This window comes from Alligator sinensis, unplaced genomic scaffold (assembly GCF_000455745.1).
Source record: "Alligator sinensis unplaced genomic scaffold, ASM45574v1 scaffold10_1, whole genome shotgun sequence".
NCBI lineage: Eukaryota > Metazoa > Chordata > Crocodylia > Alligatoridae > Alligator > Alligator sinensis.
The window spans coordinates 274,861-294,859 of NW_005842169.1; positions in this window are offsets into that span (position 1 = coordinate 274,861).

Genomic DNA, 19,999 nt, shown 5'->3' on the forward strand with positions numbered 1-19,999 from the left:
AGGTCGAAACCAACCCATCCACCACAACTCTCTGGGTGTGACCCTCTAGCCAATTCGCCACCCACCGGACTGTGTAGTCATCCAAGTCACAGCCTCTTAACTTGTTCACCAGTATGGGGTGGGATACTGTATCGAAGGCCTTCCTGAAGTCTAAGTACACAACATCCACCCCTCCTCCTGTATCTTGGCGTTTCGTAACCTGGTCATAAAAAGAGATTAGATTAGTCAGGCACTTTCTGCCTGCTACGAACCTGTGCTGGTTTTCCCTCAGCATAATTTGTCCTGCCAGGCTCTTGCAAATGTGAGCCTTGATAATTTTTTCAAAGATTTTGCCTAGGATGGAGGTGAGGCTGACTGGCCTATAGTTGCCCGGGTCCTCCTTCCTCCCCTTCTTGAAAATGGGGACCACATTGGCCCTTTTCCAGTCCTCCGGGACTTGGCCCGTGCGCCACGAACGTTCAAATATTCACGCCAGTGACTCTGCTATGATGTCTGCCAGTGCCTTCAGCACCCTCGGATGGAGCTCATCCGGGCCTGCCGACTTAAAGGCATCCAGTTCTTCCAAGTGACTCTGCACCATCTCAGGGTCTATGCATGGAAGTCTGGCGCCTTGCTGCTGCCTCTCTACAACCCCAGTGTGAGATTTGTCATGCCCCTCGCTTAGGAACACTGAGGCAAAGAACTCGTTGAGGAGTCAGCCTTGTCCCCCCTGTCCATCACCAATTATTTCTGCCCATTTAGCAGGGTAGGCAATTATTTGGGCCCAGGGGCCACATAGGGAGTTTTGACTCAGGTTGTGCCACTTGTGTCCGGGAGGAAGCTTCACCCAGGTGGCTCATGCCCCGGAATGTGAGGCTTTGGCTCCAGCTCCTGGCTGCCTTTCACCAACTCTGCCTGCCTGGCATGGGTGGCTGAGTGGGTGGAATATAGCCAGGAGCTGGAGTCCTGCACACTGGGGCAGGAGCCACCTGGCTAAAGGTCCCAGCTGCCTTCCACCCACTTGGCTGCTCATGCCGGGTGGGCAGAGTGGGTGGAAGGCAGCTGGGAGCTGAAGACAGAGCCCTATACACTGGGGCAGGAGCTCCTGGCTGAAGCTTCCTCCCAGCCAGGAGCAGCATAGCAGGAGCATCTCAAGCAAAACTAAAGAAGATATTCTCCCGTTCTACTTGGCATTGGTGAGGCCATAGCAGGAATACTTCATCCAGTTCTGGGTGTCACACTTCAAGAAGGATATGGAGAAGCTTGAGAGAGTCCAAAGAAGATCCACTTGTATGATTAGAGGCCTGAAGAGCAAGCCATATGACGAAAGGCTGCCAGATGAGGGACTGTTCAGCCTAAAAAAGAGAAGACTTCAAGGTGATTTGGTGGCAGCTTACAAATATATCGGGGTGAGCATCAGGGACTAGGTGAACAACTATTCACCAAAGCGTCACAGGGAAAAACCAGGAGCAATGGTCATAAACTCCTAGACGAAGGTTTCAGACTGGATATAAGGAAAAACTTGTTCGCAGTTCATGTGACCAGACTCTGGAATAGACTTCCAACAGGGGTAGTTCAGGCACCTATGCTGGAGATCTTCAAAAGGAGACTGGATGCACACCTTGCTGGGGTTGTTTGACTCCAGCAGTCTTTCCTGCCCAGAGCAGGGGCTGGATCCAATGATCTCATGAGGTCCCTTCCAGCCCTAAACTTATGTGAATCTGTGTGCTATTTTGTCCACCTGTTCTAGTCCATGTATAAAATATTCAGAAGTACTGTTCCATAGAGTAGTCATTTCAGGACTCTATTAGAGGAGAAAAAACATTCAATAATGATATACCAATAACAATTACATTTTAAGATCTATCTGTCAATCCAGTTTTTAATTTATTTATGCATTCTATTGATTTTATATGAAGCAATATTTTAATCAAAATGCCTGTGGTACATCAGACCCCTTACAGAAGTTAAAATATTATTACAGTAATCATAGATACAGTTATCAGCTAATTTTCTAAACCTTTCCAAAACAATACTGTATAATGTTTGTTTGACAAGGCCTATTTCTCATATAAATTGTGAGTGGGTGTGCCCAGTGAGTTCTCACTTATTCATATTTCCATCCTTGGCTCCTGCTTTCCTCACCTGCCATGCCTTGATATTTGCATAATAGAAAGAAACAGGGAGGTAAGCTGGTATTCCTAGAATTGACATAGCCATGGGACAGTGGAGATTCTCTTTACAGGGCTCCCCCTCACCTACACCCTGCCCTTACCACACCTGCTTGGGCTTAGGCCTGTGTTCTTTCTCGATATTTCACCCTCACTTTAAATACACTGGGTGGTGCCAGGCTACAGATCAGTCATTCCTGCCACTTTTCTGCAGGAGTTGTCAATTAGTAGTCCAACCCTTGCTGGCTCATTCACCTAATTATTTTATAATTCACTTGTTAGCAAGTCTCTCGCTGCTGGTTTACCAAATCAATTGATCCTTATTTATACGTAATCAATTAACGAGTCTACCATCACTCAATCCCTATTTATATTTCACCAATAAATTCATTTGTCAGACACCAATTTATCCCCCTCACTATCTAGGATAGGTTACTTCACAAATCACTCCCTTGCTGGCTCTACCAATCAATTATTCGAGTTTAGAGTGCTGCCATTGCTGAGCCCTTCATTTACTGACTCATCAATTCAGTTAGCCCCCTTTCTGAAAAATTCCCAGCACAGCGTCCTTCATGGAGGAGCTTTTCCTCTCCCTGCTCACCATCATAGCTGGGAACTGCATGGCTGCCATTTTCCTGGCATTCTGTCTGCCATGCCGACTCTGCTCCTGGCTTCTCTTATCCTCAGACTCATGTCTGGGATTCATGGCATGGCCAACTCTGTCCTGTGCCTCCACATAGAATGCACAGCTTGGAATTCATCTGGGGCATGCTTCCCCTACCCTGGGACACTTTCCATTGCTTTTCCCCAGACACAAACAGCTTGCTGTGACTCTCCTTGGTGAGTTTGCAGCTCCCTGCACCCACATGTTCTCTTTGGAACAGAAACCAGGATCAGCTCCCTGTTACATAAATATGCTGACTGGCATTAACTATACCATCACTCTTATGTTCAGTATTATTTGAAATATGTACTATCCATTCAGTTAGTTTGCCTTGGATAAATGTCAAGTCAACACACCTATATGGACGTAATTTTAGCTTCTCAGGTTTTTTTTCAACTTTCCCAGCATTCCAAGACTTGTTAAAAAATTAACCTTAGTGACCTGGAAAGGTCCTGACTCATTATTTTGAAACTTTTGGGGAAATTATCTAGAACAACTGATATAAAATATTGAACTATAATAGCTGCTATTTAATATAATGTTTTGCTATTATTGGAGTGGAAACTATTTCATCATCGCTGTATAATCTGAATGTATCATCAGGGTTCTTTTCAAATACAGAGCAGAAATATTTTTGAATACTTTTGTTTTGTCTGCACCATTACATCATCTTTATTATCTTAATCCAGTGATGGACTTGTACCAGGATTTGTTTCATTCTTGATATGTTTTAAAAATTAAAATTCCTAGTTATTGTTCTTAACTCAACTAGCTGCAGATATTTTTGTTAATTTCAGTTTTTCTTATTGAACGTCTGCATTTCTTTTATATTTATATTCCCTGACATCTAGTTTGTCTTGATTCTTTTCTGGTGATATAGCCCTTTTTTGTATTTTAGTACATTAACAATCATCTAAAATAATAATGTAGGCTGCAGGAAGCTACAACTTGCGGAGGAAAGAGGTCTATGGTACATCCAGGTCCAATTTGTAATTTAACCATGTTTGATGTATGGCAAGTCACTTAGAACCAAATCCTAATTGACCTATAAAACAGACTTATGCACCAAAATCATAAAGAACAATCCCAACTGATCCCACACAGTAGCTGCAAAACCACTTTGGCATCTAAATTCATTAGGCACCTCTGTTTTGGCCTGAAATAATTCCAGGCACATAGCCTTGGGTCACTTCTCATGCTCAGATGTTACCCAATCCCATTATCTAAATGCTTCCCTCCTCTCTAAGCTTCACATTGGTCTGAGATGCATATAAATCACAAATAAATTCTCAGTTCCTTATGCAGGGACAGACTATCCAAAGTGACTGATGATAACAACATACATACAGTTCAAAATAAGGTATTGTTTGCTGAATAAACCTAGCAGTTAGCGAGCACTTGCCCAGGAAGACAAAAACTATCTGGGGTCTAGCTTCACTTAAAGTGGGAGGTAAAAGGATTTGAACCCACATTTCCCATAAGACTACCTTGAGTTCTGGGTTGGGGCTAGGATGGATAGACAGTATCGCTACAACCTCCAGCTGGAGCTTTCTCACTAGTGGAACAAACAGTGCATCAGGATGTAAGAGTCCTGTGGTCTGGTTCCGACTGTCAGGACTGTTTACACATTTCATGTTAGGCAGTCTTTAAATAAAAAAGAAATAGCTGACATCGGGGACGTCGCCCTAAAAGGGGTGTAGCCCACTATAAACTTAAACATCAAAACATTTTATGGGATCAGTTGATATCAATAACATTTTGGTAGCCCTTTGCAGGTTCTATCAAATGCCTGCCCAGTTTTCTTGTCAGCTGGTCATTGTCTTTTATCAGTTGACCTGAGAAGGTAGACAGCTCTGGAGTCTGGACTCCTAGAGTTCCCAGAGTCTAGACTCCTATGACTCCTAGGATACTCAGCTGCAGGGCAGCTCAGTGAACAAGTTCTGGCTTCCAGCTCCTCAACAGCCTGCCCAATGGGATGATGCATTTCCCAGGCTCCCCAACAGCTCACCCCTGGAGGGTGCATGGAGGATGACTTCCAGCCAGGGAGCTGTTCGAAGATTTTTTTCCTCTGAGTTTATTCCACTACAGAATTAAAAATAAATAAATAAAACTCCCCAAAACTTTTGCAGAATGGCAAATCTCACTGTAGTTCAGATCTAGCAGTAACTTCAAGAGGTCAATATAATAGAGCACACTAAGAAAACTGCTTCGGAATTATATTTCACCTATAATTTTTACTACTGGCCTCAATTAGAAGCTAACGCATACAGTTAGCAGCACTAATCAGAATACTTCCTGGGACCAGGAAAAGCACTCCATGTTGAAAGTCTAGTATAGTTCTGTACAGAAAAGGACATGTAATATAGAGAAACATTACTTTTTTTTGTTTCTAATAATCTTTCCTCTGTAAGAGGAAATCCTGTAAGTTCTTTGCTCACTTTTAGACTGAATGATAGGCTTGAATCCACACTAAAATAGTTGTTAATACTGGGTACAATGGAAAAAAATCAGTTTCTCAAAGTGGGAAAACTGCCATTAAATGCCCAAACTGAGACTAGCTGCCTTGAGAGGTACATTTATTGCTGGAGTGTTCTTTCGGCAGGTGTTTTTGTTCGGTGTGCTCATTTCCATTAGTGTTGTTTCACTTGCTTTCCAGATCATTTTCTACCACTTTACTCGCTATATTTTTGTGTATTGGTCCTATTGTTCTAAAGAGGCTTTGGACGACTATAGGGACAATATAATTTTCCAGGATTATTGCCACCAGGCTACATTTTATCCTTTAATAAACTTGGATAAACCTCATCAGTACCTCAGGATTTATTGGTTTTGAATCACTGTAGCTTATTTATTACCTCTGTCTCACTGACCCTGAAATCATCCAAGATAGTGCACAGCCAGTTCAGATGAGATTTCATTAGTACTTTCTGTCTTTAGTAACTATTCATATCTGACCTGCATATGTAACTTTGTTAGAGGACATTAATTCACAGCAAAGCTTCAATAACGTTATAGTTGAAACTCTCTGGGGAACAGGGTAGGAGGCTGTAGTCCCCGATAGAAGTAAGTTTCCTATTCCATAAAGCTGGACACCCCCAGAACCGCCCAGACTTAAGCTGTTTGTTCTTTTATCTTTATCAGTATAAGAGTGACATCTTGACTGGCTGGTGGTATCTGCTGTTTTAGATAGATCACCCTGCACTGTATCATTTGTCATTCCTATCCTCTCTAGTATCCTAACATATGTTTATGTTAAGGCTACATCTCCATGATCCAAAATGTTAAACAGATAGATACAAGGAGCCTCTAGGACTGTATTGTTGCAAATTCTGTGGTGTTTAGAGAGTGTATGTAGGGGGAGGAGGAGAGAGGTACCACCTTATGGCCTAGCCCTGTGAAATGCTGAGTTCTTTCAACTCCTGCTGTGGCTGCCAGAGTTTCAAGTGCTCAACATCTTGCAGCTGCTAGTTCTTAGGAGTGGCAATCAGACATTATTGTGCTATAAGTCTATACACTAAGCCAGGGGTTTTCAACCTTTTTTGATTGGTGTACACCCGGCAGCCAGTCCAGAAGCAGGGAGTCCCTTGGCCAGTTGATGAGTTGGGGAAGGGTTCCCCAGTGGCTGATGGACAAGTGGAGGGGATCCCCTAGTGGCTGACTGATGAGCAGGGGGAGGGGTCCCCCAGCAGCAGATCGACAAGTGGCAGGGTCTCCCATGGTGAAACCAGGAACGATGGTGGCAAACCCAGAAGCAACAGCAGCGAAACTGGGGGCTTCCAAAGTACCCCAGGGCTACATGTACCCCCAGTTGACAACCCCTGCACAAAGCAATTCCAAAATGAATGCATATTTAAATACTGAGTATCTAGATGTGTGGTACATTGCACATTTACCTTACTTGTTTCTCTTATTACCAAATATCACTTCTTTAATTTAGTACCTGGCTTTTGCAATCCTTCATTAAGCTACAGCAATGAAAAGATCAGTGCTAGAGCCAACATTGACAAGTTGTGTCTGTTTGTACAATGCATCTGTTTGTAGTCTAAGTAGTTCAGTCCCATTCAAGAATCCGAGAAGTTAATGAAGGGAAAAGGCTGATTGCATAATCTATTCTATTCCTCTGCCAAAGCAGAAGCTATTCCCTAGTACTTTGTAGAGCAGGGGCAGGCAAAATATGGCTCATGGGCCAGATCCAGCCCAGCCCACCATGCACTTTCATCTGGCCCGTGGTGCTCACCAACAAATTGTACCCCACCCAGCCCTTCCCCCCCCCGAGGGTGGGAGCAAGGTGTTCATGTATACACGCCCCCCCAACATACCCTGTTGCACCTTGCTCCCACCCTCATGGGTGGAAGCCCACCATGCACTTTCATCTGGCCCGTGGTGCTCACCAACAAATTGTACCCCACCCAGCCCTTCCCCCCCCCGAGGGTGGGAGCAAGGTGTTCATGTATACACGCCCCCCCAACATACCCTGTTGCACCTTGCTCCCACCCTCATGGGTGGAAGGTCTCAGCCTAGCCAGCACATAGCTCTTGGGCAGGGCTGTTGCTGCCACTGCTGCAGCCCCTGGGGACCTGCTTTGCTACCCTGGCATCCCACTCACTCCAGGCAGGGAAGTAGTCGGGGTGGGGACAGAGCTGCAGCTAGGTGGGAGCATGGAGCCTGGGGCTTGGGCTGGTGGCAGTGCACAGCCCGCACCCAGGGGGCAGTGGCACCATGGAATTTGGGTAGGCAGCATGTGGGTGTGAGGAAGGGTGGGTGGTGTGGGGACCCTCCCCCCCACCCCATGGTGTGCAGCCCCAGCAAGCAGCAGCAGCAGGCGGGGGTGCTCTGGGCAGGCCAGCACTGCACATTGCCATGAGGAGAGCAGCCCCCTCCAGGCCATCTTTTTTGCTGTGCTGCGTGAGTGTGGGGCTGCACATGCACAGTGGGGAGCACCGGGGATAGAGATAGCCCAGTGGGGGCTGTGTTTCTTGCAATGATGTGCAGCACTGGCTAGAGCTGGGCACCAGTGCCTGTGCCAGGCACTAGTGCCCTGAGCACCCCTGCTTGTTCCTGCACCATGGGGAGAGTATTGGGGGGTCCCTAACCCCCTCACACCACAGAAATGCTACACCCCCCCACATATACACAACCCCCCAACATACCCTATGCCCCCACATACACAGATACACTCCCTCACAACACCCCCACACACCCACACCCCAGCATACACCCCCGCAAAACAATATATAAGACTAAGAATTTATTTTTCAGTTCTTATGCAATCACTTCTATTTACAGTATGCAAACACAGATCATGACAAAAATATTTTTGTAATGAAATTAAAATATGTTATAGTAGTTGTTTGACTTTTAGTGTATGATTTGTTTTTTTCTGGTTCTAAAATGTCAACTCTCCCTCCTGAAAGTAGTGTTTCTTGGAGGTAATGGGAGGGACTTCCACTGGCAAAGGTCAGGGGTTAGGGGTGGGACTTCCGGTGCCATGATGGTGACCAGGCAATGGGGCAACTGTCAAGGGGTGGGCCTATTCATGTGGCCCTTGAAAGCTTGCCAAACCTCATTAAGCAGCCTGAAATACTTGCCCATCCCTATTGTAGAATCTGGTTTTAATATCTTTGCTCCTTGATCTTTCCAAAGAAACTGCAAACTGAGTATCAATTTAATGCTAGCTGTATCCAGTGGTATTTTTCATATGTAGAGTGTAGCCACTGAACACTAAAGAGTGGTATGGGAGAGAAAGGGTGGTCATGGCTAAATTAGAAAACAGTGGATCAGTAAAGGACTCTTCCTAGGTACTCTGACTCCCCCGCATGATCTTGGATGTCATTTAACTCCCTGTCTGCATCAGGAACACCCCTCGTAGTGTAACCATAAAAATCATCTTAGAAAAAGATTTTGACTATCTCATTTCAAATTATTATAGGGCACAGACAGAAGTGACAACTTTTGCCCAATCTGGCCACAGAAAGTGGTCTATAGCCATGACCAAACACAAGTGCATGGCTGCAGACAGCTTCAAAAATGGCCGATTGGGCAAAAATCTGAATCCTCATTGCATGAGGGGTCAGATGAAGATGTTTCAAAACATAGCATCTTCTATCATTTATGTCTGTGTTGCCTGCCAGCCTTGAGCTATTTTCAGAATGGGAGTTGGGAAAGGGAGCAGAAGGAATTTGATCTGGGGTTTTTTCATCTCCCACTGGCGGATGAGGTGGGTATATTGGAGCCTCCACAAGGTTGCAGGCTCCAATACTGGCTGGGGAACCCTTAAAATGAGCTTGCTCTTGCCTCTCTTTCCCCTCTCCCATTCTGAAATAGGGACAGGTTGGGAGAGAGGAGAGGTAGGTGCTACGGGAAGCTGGTCCAGGAGATCGTTGCAACTCAGAATGCTTTCTGCAAAGCCTTCTCAGATACAGCAGGGAGCTGCACTTCTGTCTGAAATGTATTTAAAATCTACCAAATCCCCCTTGGCAGAGATATTTGAAAATTCGTGGCACTTGGGCAATGTCCTGGACGACTGGAAAAGAGCCAATATGGTCCCTATCTTCAAGAAAGGGAGGAGGAATGATCCAGGGAACTATAGAGCAATCAGTCTAACATTCGTCCCTGGAAAAAGCTTGGAGAAAATTGTCAAGGGATCCATCAACACCAAACTAATGGAAGGCAAACATCTGAATGCCAGCCAACATGGCTTTGTGACTAGCAGGTCTTGCCTGACCAACCTCATCTCCTATGATCAGGTAACATGTGCCCTGGACAAGGGAGATGACATGGACGTCATATATCTGGATTTCAAGAAAGCCTTTGACTTAGTTCCCCATGATGTCCTCATGGTTAAGCTGGGGAACTGTGGCCTTGATCATCACACAGTCCGATGGCTAGGCAACTGGCTATGGGGTTGGACCCAAAGTGTACTAGTTGATGGGAGCAAATCAACATGGCACAGGGTGACTAGTGGAGTCCCTCAGGGCTCACAGCTTGACATGAGCTTGACATGAGCTCACAGCTCGATATGAGGCAGGGGCTCCCAGAAGGTCAAAAGCCCTAGCAGCACAGAACAGTCCTGGTACTGATAGCTGTGTGGTAGAGTTTCTGCTTATCATGTCTGAGTTCAAGTCCCAATTGGGGTAAGTGAAATGACAAGGGAGGAAATTCCTGTCAGAGTGAAGGGGGTCACTGTTTTTTTCCCCCCTTCTTCCCCTCCAGGTACCTATTCCCTATATCTTTCATTATTTGGCATTTTGTATTTTGTGAATTTTATTTTGTCAACCAGTATTGTTTGTTGTGTTGTTTGTGCTTTATACTTTGTTAAACCTGTCTTTTGCCAACTGGATGAATATGTATATGAATGTGAATGCTTAACCTTTATTGAATCCCATCCCCTTGGGGTATTGTAGTGTCCCCTATACCCCCTGGTTTATATATGTTATGTTCCCACCACTGTTTCTCTCATTAAAACGTGTATGGTTACATCCCCATTGGTGATCTGGCTCTGTTCTATAGGGGAAGGAAGGTCCCTACACCTCCCACAGTGCTTGGGCACCTGCTCTGATCCCTTCAATTGGAGAGAGGGTACGTCTTGGGGTACTACTCGGGTTACACAAGAAACAGTTGATTATATTTCTTGCTGGGGTCACTTGATCCCAGCTGACTTCCGGCCTATGGCAGGGGGGCTAGACCTGATGATCTCATGAGGTCCCTTCCAGCCCTTAATGTCTATGAAATCTATGAAATATCTTCCATCAGTAGCAACTTTTGGTCTTTACTGATATGGGTTAGATCAGAATCACTGAACTTAAACCAGGCAGCTTGTATGAATCTCATCTTCTGAGGTGCTAAGTGCTTTTGATTCATTGCCTTTCACAAGCTTCTGAATTATCCAGGCCCCCTATCCCAGAAGTTTGATTTCCTTTCAAGGCATACACATACAGAACCTAATTCCACCTCCACTGAAGTAATCAACAAAATGCCTACTGGCTTCAGTGGGATAAGATATGGATCAAACAGAATAAATCTGCTGATGAATATAAATACTCTAAAATGCTCAAATATAATGATGATCAGACATAAGCAGGGATCCGGGTTTTCCGTTTGCCATGGAAAAACATGGATCTTTTCATTTTAAGGAGAAAGCAATGGATTTTCTCTTTAAGGAGAAAAAATGCAGATTTTCTCTTTTTAAAGGCAAAAAATGAGGTAAATGGCAGGTTTCCCCATGCAGGCTGGCACAGTTCCAGCCTGGAAGGGGCTGGGTGGCGTGGGAGGAGGGCAATCCGGCAGGGGTGGCACATGAAGACCTGCATCTGACCTTCTTTCTTTTTCCTAAACTCATACATACTACTTCAACATTATTCTAAAAGTACCTGATATAGGAAATCTTTTCTAAAACTGGCATGTTTCATTTGATACTCCTCATGTATTACCAGTTTTTTTGTTGGGCAGGGTCTTAAAAAAATGAGGGACTTATTAACATGCTTAAACAAACCTTATGTGCCTAATCTTAAACTGACAATTTAAAAAAATTTTGAGCACAAGTCCCTGCTCTGAAGAGTCAGAAAGTTCAGTTCACATATTACATTACAAGTGAGGGATAAGTGACTGAAAACAAGCAGGAAGACAAAAACAGAATATTGATTACAGTAAAAAGATCACATGGAAGCATACATGCCTTGGTGGCTGTTACTTTTTTGTCATTTTTGTTTTTTAAATCACTTCTCATAGGCAGTAGTGAATTTTTAAGAGATTTGAATGAGGAAAAAGAAGTGGCTTAGACAGAGAGAGAGAGGGTTTAGAAAGGATGAAAAGAATACAAAAACTCTGAAGAGTACAGAAAGAGAGAGAGATTGGAACAGTGGCCTTACCACTGTGAGCCAGCCAGTGGAGGAATGTGATGACGGGAAAGACCATGTACGAAGAGTCAATGATAATAATGATTTTCAAAATATTTTTGACAAATAGCAATGGCAACAAAAGTACACAGAAGACCAGAAGAGAAGGGTTTATAGTAGTCAGTTCTGGTGAGTAGTGAGTTCAGGGTGGGGACAAGTGTGTTAGGCCCCAACAGTTCTGAGGAGGAGGAAGAGGAAGAGCAGTGGAATCTTTTCTTATCCTTTCTCTTCCTCATTTAATGTAAAATACATAAATAAACAGTAATTATGGGCAGATTGTGGCTCTTAGAATCACAGAAAGGTAGGGCTGAAGGCACCTCAGGAGTCCATCTAGTCCAACCCCCTACTGGAGGCAGGATCATCCCTAGACAAGGTGTTTGTCTAACTTGCTCTTTAAAATGTTGAGTAGTCTCTTCCAGTGCTTAACTACCCTCATAGACAGATCTTCAACCACCAACCACAAAAGGAGGAGGTGTATTGCATCAGTGAAGATTTCTCAGCTTGTTATATGTGACTGAGGGCCTTGTTACATGTTGCATTTTGAGCAGCTCAGATGTTGATTGGTGTTAGTGCTAGCTCAAATTTGGAGCAGTCACACCTTAAGGCCTACCTGCACAGCTGTGAATTGCCACTAAAGGGGTGGCTAGTAGGGACCTGAGCAGGACCCACATCTGTGAGTTGCCACTACATGGCTGGTGGGCCAGGGAAGGCTTCTATCCCTACTCGAGGTGGGGGTATGTGAGAGATGGGTTGGGGTGGGGAGGGCAGGAACATGAACCTGGGAGGTAGAGAGTAAATGGAATGGGGGTGAGTAATGAAATGGGAGGTGGAAAGGAAATGGGAGTGGGGAAAAGGTTGCCAAAATGAATGAAGTCAGCCAGTAAAGTGTAAAATAAAAGGAGAAAAAGAAAGAACTTAAAAAGAAATAAAGAGGAAGTAAATTAATGAAGGTATCAAATTGGGATTTTGGTATCCAGGGGTGCTGGTCATGCTTCCCAGGGTGGCTGGGAAATGGGAGCAGTGAGGGAAGGTGCTCTGTGTGGAGCTACTGCCTCTACCCAGGAAGGAAGCCCCAGCTTGTGGGGACTTGATCTGCCCCTTACCTTGTTTCCTCCTCAGTCTCCCTAGAACCCACTTCTGGATGCAATCATTCCCTGCAACCTGGCTAGCTGGCATGTGCTCTGCAGGCTGTTTTCATGGAGTTGCACTCCAGGGTGTAGGAATATCATAACCCCAGGAATGGGAGGGGGAGTTGGCTTGGTTGCAGAACTGCCCCCTGGGCAGTAGAGTTCAGAGGGTGGAAAATTTTTCCACATAGAACAGGAGGGTGGGGATGGAGACACTGCATCCTGGGATGCTGGATGACTAACTTGGCATCTCATCTGTGGGGAGTGGCCACACATTAACAGAACATGAACTAGATAACATGAATCAGAGCATGGGTGACTGATGCCTCTTGAGTTGGGGCGGTGGGGGCACATGCCCCCCCTAACATCAGTCAGTGAACCGGGGGCAGGGGATCCCATGGCAGCTGATCTCACTGACCAGAGGGGGTGTTGTGACAGCTGAAAATTATGTTTGTGTCATAAAAGGTGTTTGCTGAAGGCTCCATGAAGATTAGACCAAGTGTTTTTCTATCATTTGTTCAGATATTAAACTATATGTTGTTGCTAAGAGCCTAATTAAATTCAAAGATGTAGTAAGGCCTTGTATGAAGTAAGGCCTAGTAAATTTAACAAAGCCTTAAGTAGTAGGCTCTAGGGCGTAGTAAAAATTAACCTTATCAAAAGAATGCAAGGCTTGTATTGCTATTGGTCAGTCTAAGAACAGTTTGAAGTAGAGAGAATCTGGATGGCTGTAAGTTATAAGCATAGCTCAGAAGTTATAAATTGACTGGCACATCCGCAAATCATTTAGAAGGAAGACGCAGCTCTGTGAAAAAGGTTATTGATTTAAGATTAGCTGCTGCCCTGGATTCGGTGGGCCTGTGGATCTTGAGCCCAAGGACTGAATACCAGGGTCCTTCCTGGCACCCCTTGGACAGCGCTGATTGGGGACGCCTGACTTTGCTGAGCTTTGTGGAAGAGAAACTTGTCATACATCAGGCATCAGAGGTGACTGCCGATAAATTGCAGATGTGAATTATTATTGTCTGTCATTGTCTGTCATGTTATTACTACACGTAGTCGTGTTTTTGTTAAGTCAATAAACCTTTCTTACCTTTTACCCCCGACCACACTCTTAATCCTGAACCCTCCACAAGCAGCTGGGACAGGTGTGAGTACAAAAAGCGGCCAAGCCACTTCCAGAAGTCCTGCCGCCACTTCTGGAAGCAGCGCGGCTGCTTTTGCTAGTGGCCCTGCTCCTCGGCTGGCACTCGCAGCAGGGGCATTGGTGCTCCCACCTGCCCCCCTGCCCATCACCTAAACAGGGAGCATGGCCTAACAGGGGATGCACCAGCACTCTCAGGGGGTGCACGTGCACCCCTGTGCACCCCCTACACGTCACCACTGAATCAGAGAAATCTGACCTGGGATGGCATAACTCTAAGCCGCCTAAAGTGTGCTTAAAACTATTTTCAAGTGTTCACATGTGGACAATCCAGCAGTTAAGAGCTCCAGAAACCACCTAAAATTAATGTGTAACAAGGCCCTGAGATGCATCCTGGAACAGATGGTACTGGCAATGCATTCTGTGAGCCAGGATGGAAAAGTGTATTTGAGATTATGGCTATGTCACCCTTTTCTCTCTGGGAGCTAGTATTGCTCTTGATTTGGCTTTTTTACCAGTTTTACCACCTTTACTGCATGACTAGCACATCCCACAGGCAAATTATACCTGAATAGGAGGGATCTAGGAAATGAAGTTCAGATGGGTACTGCTGCAGTTGGACTTTCCCCATGAAGTTCCCTAATCTGTGTTTACAGAGGCTGCTGATGTTTTGTGATGGTTTCCTGAGGAAAGGCTGAACCTACTGTATATTTAAGAGTTACTGGGTATTGTCTACACATGTGATGAATGTACACAAATAAACTCTGGAGTTTATTGCTCCAGAGGGGCTTTTTTGTGTGCAGCAGTGCATGTATAGATGCTGTCCGGGCTGGCTGGGGTGTAGGGTGCTTCAGTGTAGGACTAGCCAGCAGGCAGCCCCCACACTGAGAAACCCTGAACCCCAGGCAGCTGCTTGACAGCACATGGAGATTTGGAGAGCAGCTGTTTCCATCCAGCAGCTATTTCCATCCAACAGGTTATTTTATAAGACAACCCTGCTGCAGAGTTTATTAGTTTCATGTGCTCTAAGAGGGCGCACGTGTAGACAAGATGTTTATTGCACAGTTAATTAGTCAACTGCACAGTAAACATCTCTTCTAGACATGCCCACTGAAAGTTTCTTCTTCCTATAACAAGCATCAATATCAGGAAACCATGAAGCCAGATTTAACACATTAACTAAACAACCACTATTAGCAAGGTTTCTTTGACACAATTGTACACTTCCCTTAACATCTCTTAAAAGACAGGTAGTTACAGGCATTATCCTCTCCTGTTGTATATTTATTTCCATGGTACCAGTAAAAATATATTAAATTTGATCTATCGTGTCTGGGAAAAAGGCTGAAAGCTCCTGATACCAGGAAATATTAAAATGTGAAGTTGTATAATTAGGATGTCGGAAGTCTCCCACACATAAAAGGGCACTCTGTCTTGTGTCTTTTTAATTTTAGTTCATGTAGCACATTTTTTATATTAAAAAAAGATCAAGACAGAGATAAAATCTGAAAGATTTCCCAGTCTTTCCAGAGTGCAACACAAATACTGTGGAATGAAACACAAATATAAAAACAATTTGTGGAAAAGTCCTGGGAAACAGAATTTAAGAGAATTACACTTAGGAGTTCATTACATTTGTTTAAATTGTTCATTTTTTATCTTGTATGCTGATTCTCTCTCCTTAGAAATGAGCTGTTTTAACACTTCCTCAAGTTGCTAAATTTCCATAGCTTATCATATGAAACTTTTTCTGACCTTTTAGGATGTCTATTTTTTTCTGTAACATGACAAACTAATCCTGCTAAGCATATCCTCTACCAACATAATGTGTTTATATCTAAAATCTGGATCTAGGGATTGGATTTATTTATCTTTCTGTATTTGATTACAATAATTCTTTTACTATTGTGCCCTTTGAAAGGCAGGATTTTATTGTTTTATGGTCTAAGTTTAATAAAAGAAAGTATCAGAATTGTAGACTTCTAGGCTGATGGTGTCCTGGCTCCCTCTCAGCTCTGGCTTCCTCTCTAAAAATCTGTACCGTTCCTTGTCTGGCACTGCCTCTTTCCTTTTGCTTAATCTGGTGGATTGAACCATCAGTGGACAAAATGGATGCAAAAGAAACTTTAAAAAATAAAATAGGCAAAAGAGAATAAATGAGATACTAGAAGACAACTATGTAAAAATAAATCAAAAGGACAAAATGAAAGAGGCAGACTAGAAATAAAGAAGAAATAATATTAACAAAATCAAAAGCACAAATAATTGAAAAAATGCAGTGAAGGAACGAAAAAAGTCCATATAATTAAGACAGAAAGAGGAAGAAGAATTGACTTGACATTTTGCCGGCCCTTCTCCGATAAAGGCAATCAAAAGAAAAAAAAAAGATAGATTTATTTCTTTTACTTTATTTGTATTATTACTGTTTTACCTTTCCCTGCATATGAATATCTTTAATGTGGATTTCTTTTTATGCACAAATCACTGCTTTGTTTTCATTCATGTATTGGTCATTTCTCTACTTTTCATTTCTTTGTATGTCCTGGTAGCTTTCCTTGAAGAATGACTTAGGCCTGTTTTTATGTGAATGTGAGCTGAGGTGGGGAATAAGACCTGTGGTCTAGGCAAGAACACAGGTAAGGCCTATATGGTGCAGTGAAGTACTGTATAGAGTATGCAACCTATTTTGGGTATTGGAAGCGGTATAAAGACGTTTGTCTTTCACTGCATGTTGGTGAACATGTCAAATGTATTTTTGGGTCATTAATCCAAAGACCTGGGAAATTCTAAATATGCTGTTGGTTTTCAAAATGAAAAATAGTTCAGATAGCAATGTATACTACTGGTTAAGTTATTTATCAGTTATGATTAAGCATTAAGTTAAGCAATAACTTAACTATGTCAGTTAATACTTGCAATCATGTTGGCCAGCTCCCTAATTCTGCAATACATTTTCCAGCACTCTATTAATTCACTCCCTTTACTCAATCTTTTCCCATTATTACCAGCTCCCTATTTCAATGCAGTATGCATGTTCTAGTCATTAGCACCAGCATAGTTTCACTTGATATCCATACAAACCTTTGCATGCCAAAGTGGTTATACAGGTATCAAGTGGTAAAAATACTTTCAGACAACTAACATTGATCGGTCACTTGACTGACAATCAACTGAAAGCAAGACAGATGGTTAACTGTGTTAGTCTGAAGTCAGCCAGAACGGTGACACCCTGCTCTAACTGGTTCAGAGGCTTGAGTTTTCATAGGCATAGGCTTTCATAGGTTATGACATCTTTGTCATAACATCTTACAAAGTAGGTTGCTGTCCAGAATAGCTAGTGTCATCTTGTCCTACCTTCTGCCTGAAAACAAGATATGTACCACTATTGCAGTCAAACGGTCTATTCATACCTGCACTAGGAGGGAAGGACTTTGTAAATCAGGTATTTCCAGATACCTTATAAATTTTAGGATCAGTTTCCACTATTTCTCTGCAGAATTGACTGGGATTTGAACCAAAACTACTCTTTTCTTCACATCTCCAGAAGTCCTAGAAATCACTGCATCCCTTTATCATCTGACAGAAATAAAAACAATTACAATCAGAATGTTTTCAGATAACCTTAACATGATTACAAATAGGTAGACAGAAACAATTTGCTATCTCCGTCTCCAGGATTTTCTTAGCTAGCCATTCTCAGGTATCTTTCCCATTCTCAAGCCTCAGAATCATTTAGTTTGCTGCAGAAGTGAGAAAAAAGGTTTCAGCCGAAGGGGCAGATCTTCCACTCGACTCCCCAAAATTAAGGATCTACTCAATTCACAATTTGGTGATTTTTGCAGAAACCATGAAAAAGGCAGTTTCTGCAATCACTGTGAAAACTGGCATTCCCTATGATTTTGCATAGAATCACCCAGAAAAGCCTTACTAAAAATAAAATGCTGACTCCTCAGTGGAAGCCAGTGGATGCTGCATCCTAGTCTTGCAGCTGCTGGGGGGGGGGGGGGGGGGAGGGGGAAGGGAGCCATCAATATGAAGAGGAGCAGCCAAGATGGCAGCTGCCCACTCCTCCCTCTGCCACTGATTGGCCGAGAGGGCTGCCTTTTGTGCAGTGGAGGGGGTGGGGGGAGTCTCACCATGAAAAGACTGCAGAAATGGTGCCGGTCACTGCAAGCAGTCCACAATTTTTAGTTCCCTTCCGTGTGCTTTAAGTAGATCCTTACCCATAAGGATGCATGAGAGAGGTGTCCAGCCAATAACTCTTAAAGATAGCAGGAGAAATAGTGAAAGAAACACTGCCCCTCCAGAGTCATCGGATATAAAATGCTGTGAAGTCTACAAGCAGAATGGGATATTTAGGAAAGGCAAGATCCTTTGACCACTAGAATAAAGTGACTGGTGAATATTTTTAGGGGTTCATGACAGGCTCAGGCTCATGATAATCAGAGTTTGGGAGTTTGTACGAAGCCAAGCCCTGAGCTCTGTTTAGAATTCATTAGTTTTGGTATTATTGTATTCCATACCCTACTGACCAATCTGTTAGATTCATTAAAAATGTATCACACATTTAGAGTTTACATGTTTATATGACCATTAATATGTGTTCAGGAAATTTACAAAAAAATTCCTCCCTGAGATGGAGCAAAAGAGCCAAAAAGATTATTACTGAATCTTTTAGAGAATTCAGTGTCTTAGGGTCTTCTTCTTTACTTCGACCCTCCACTCCCCCGCTCCAACTTTTTCTTGCAGATTAAAAAAATTACATTTTCTTCATCCTATAGGACACAAAGCCCACCTGGTGAAAATGGCTTTTTGGCTGCATCAGTAACAATCTCTTCCTTCCCCTGCCCCTCCATTCTCACATTCAGTAAATTATAATCCATTTAGTCCTCCAAAAGTTACCAAAAATGGGGCAAAAAAGGAACAGGGAAAAGTTTTATTGTGTCACAATAAAAGCATTCGGTATCAGGAAAAGAAAATGATAGGGACATACAAACACAAATATTCCCTACCCCTGCAACAGTAAAAAAAAAAAAAATCTGTATGAAAATCAAGGACTAAAAACAATGAATGACAGAAAAAGTAGTTAAAAATTTTATGAAATGCCATAAAACATAAAAAGGTACTTTGATTCCTCTGTTGTTCTTGTAGATAACACTGAAAAACATCCCATTTCACATGTTCAGAATCAGAAATTTCTGACTTTCAGTGCTTTTTATCATTCTTTATGACACACTCATTTTTAAATGCAGGTGAATGTATTAACTATTGTATGAAAAATAAATTGCAAGTAGTGACAGCCTGATCTACTCCTGTGGGTAAAACCCAGATAGTGTAGCAGAGATGTGAGGCTATCCTGGAGCTAGTCACAACTTTCTGGTACTTTATCCAGCTTTGCATTAGTTCAGATTAGGCTGCTCTGATTTATGCCAGATAGAAATAGTTCACTAGCTGTCAGAACACAGAAATGCTTCAGGTGCGCTCCCTCTGAACCTCCTTACATCAAGAGTGGTAAAAAAAAGATATGTAAAAGCCTGCTAATCACCTAAGAATTTAATTCAGGGAAATTCTCAATTGGCCTCTTTTTCATGTTGGAATGGAAGGTGAAAAGAAAAACAAATAGGTCTAGAGTCTTTTGTGACATTTATAGCAGTGCCTCCAGCCATTATCTTATAATGTATTAAATCTTCATTTAAAAATGCACACATTTATACTTGCACAAAGTGCTATGTTTCTAGGGACATAAAAATAAAATTAGTCTATTTCTAGTCTGTTTAGTCTATTTCTTCAGTTGCTTTTCAGTATTCTTCCCAAGTCTATCAGGCTGTTTGAAAGGGACCAAGCAGTAATGACTACTGTGGAGTTATAAATCCAAGACAATGTTTTGTGGACAGTTTATATATAAATTATATTTATCCAAACAGGTCACTTCCCAGATACATTGACTTGACCAGGAGAGATAGAGTGTTAATCAGAAAGAAAGTTTGGAGTGAATGTGCCAACCGTAGCATTTGAGCATG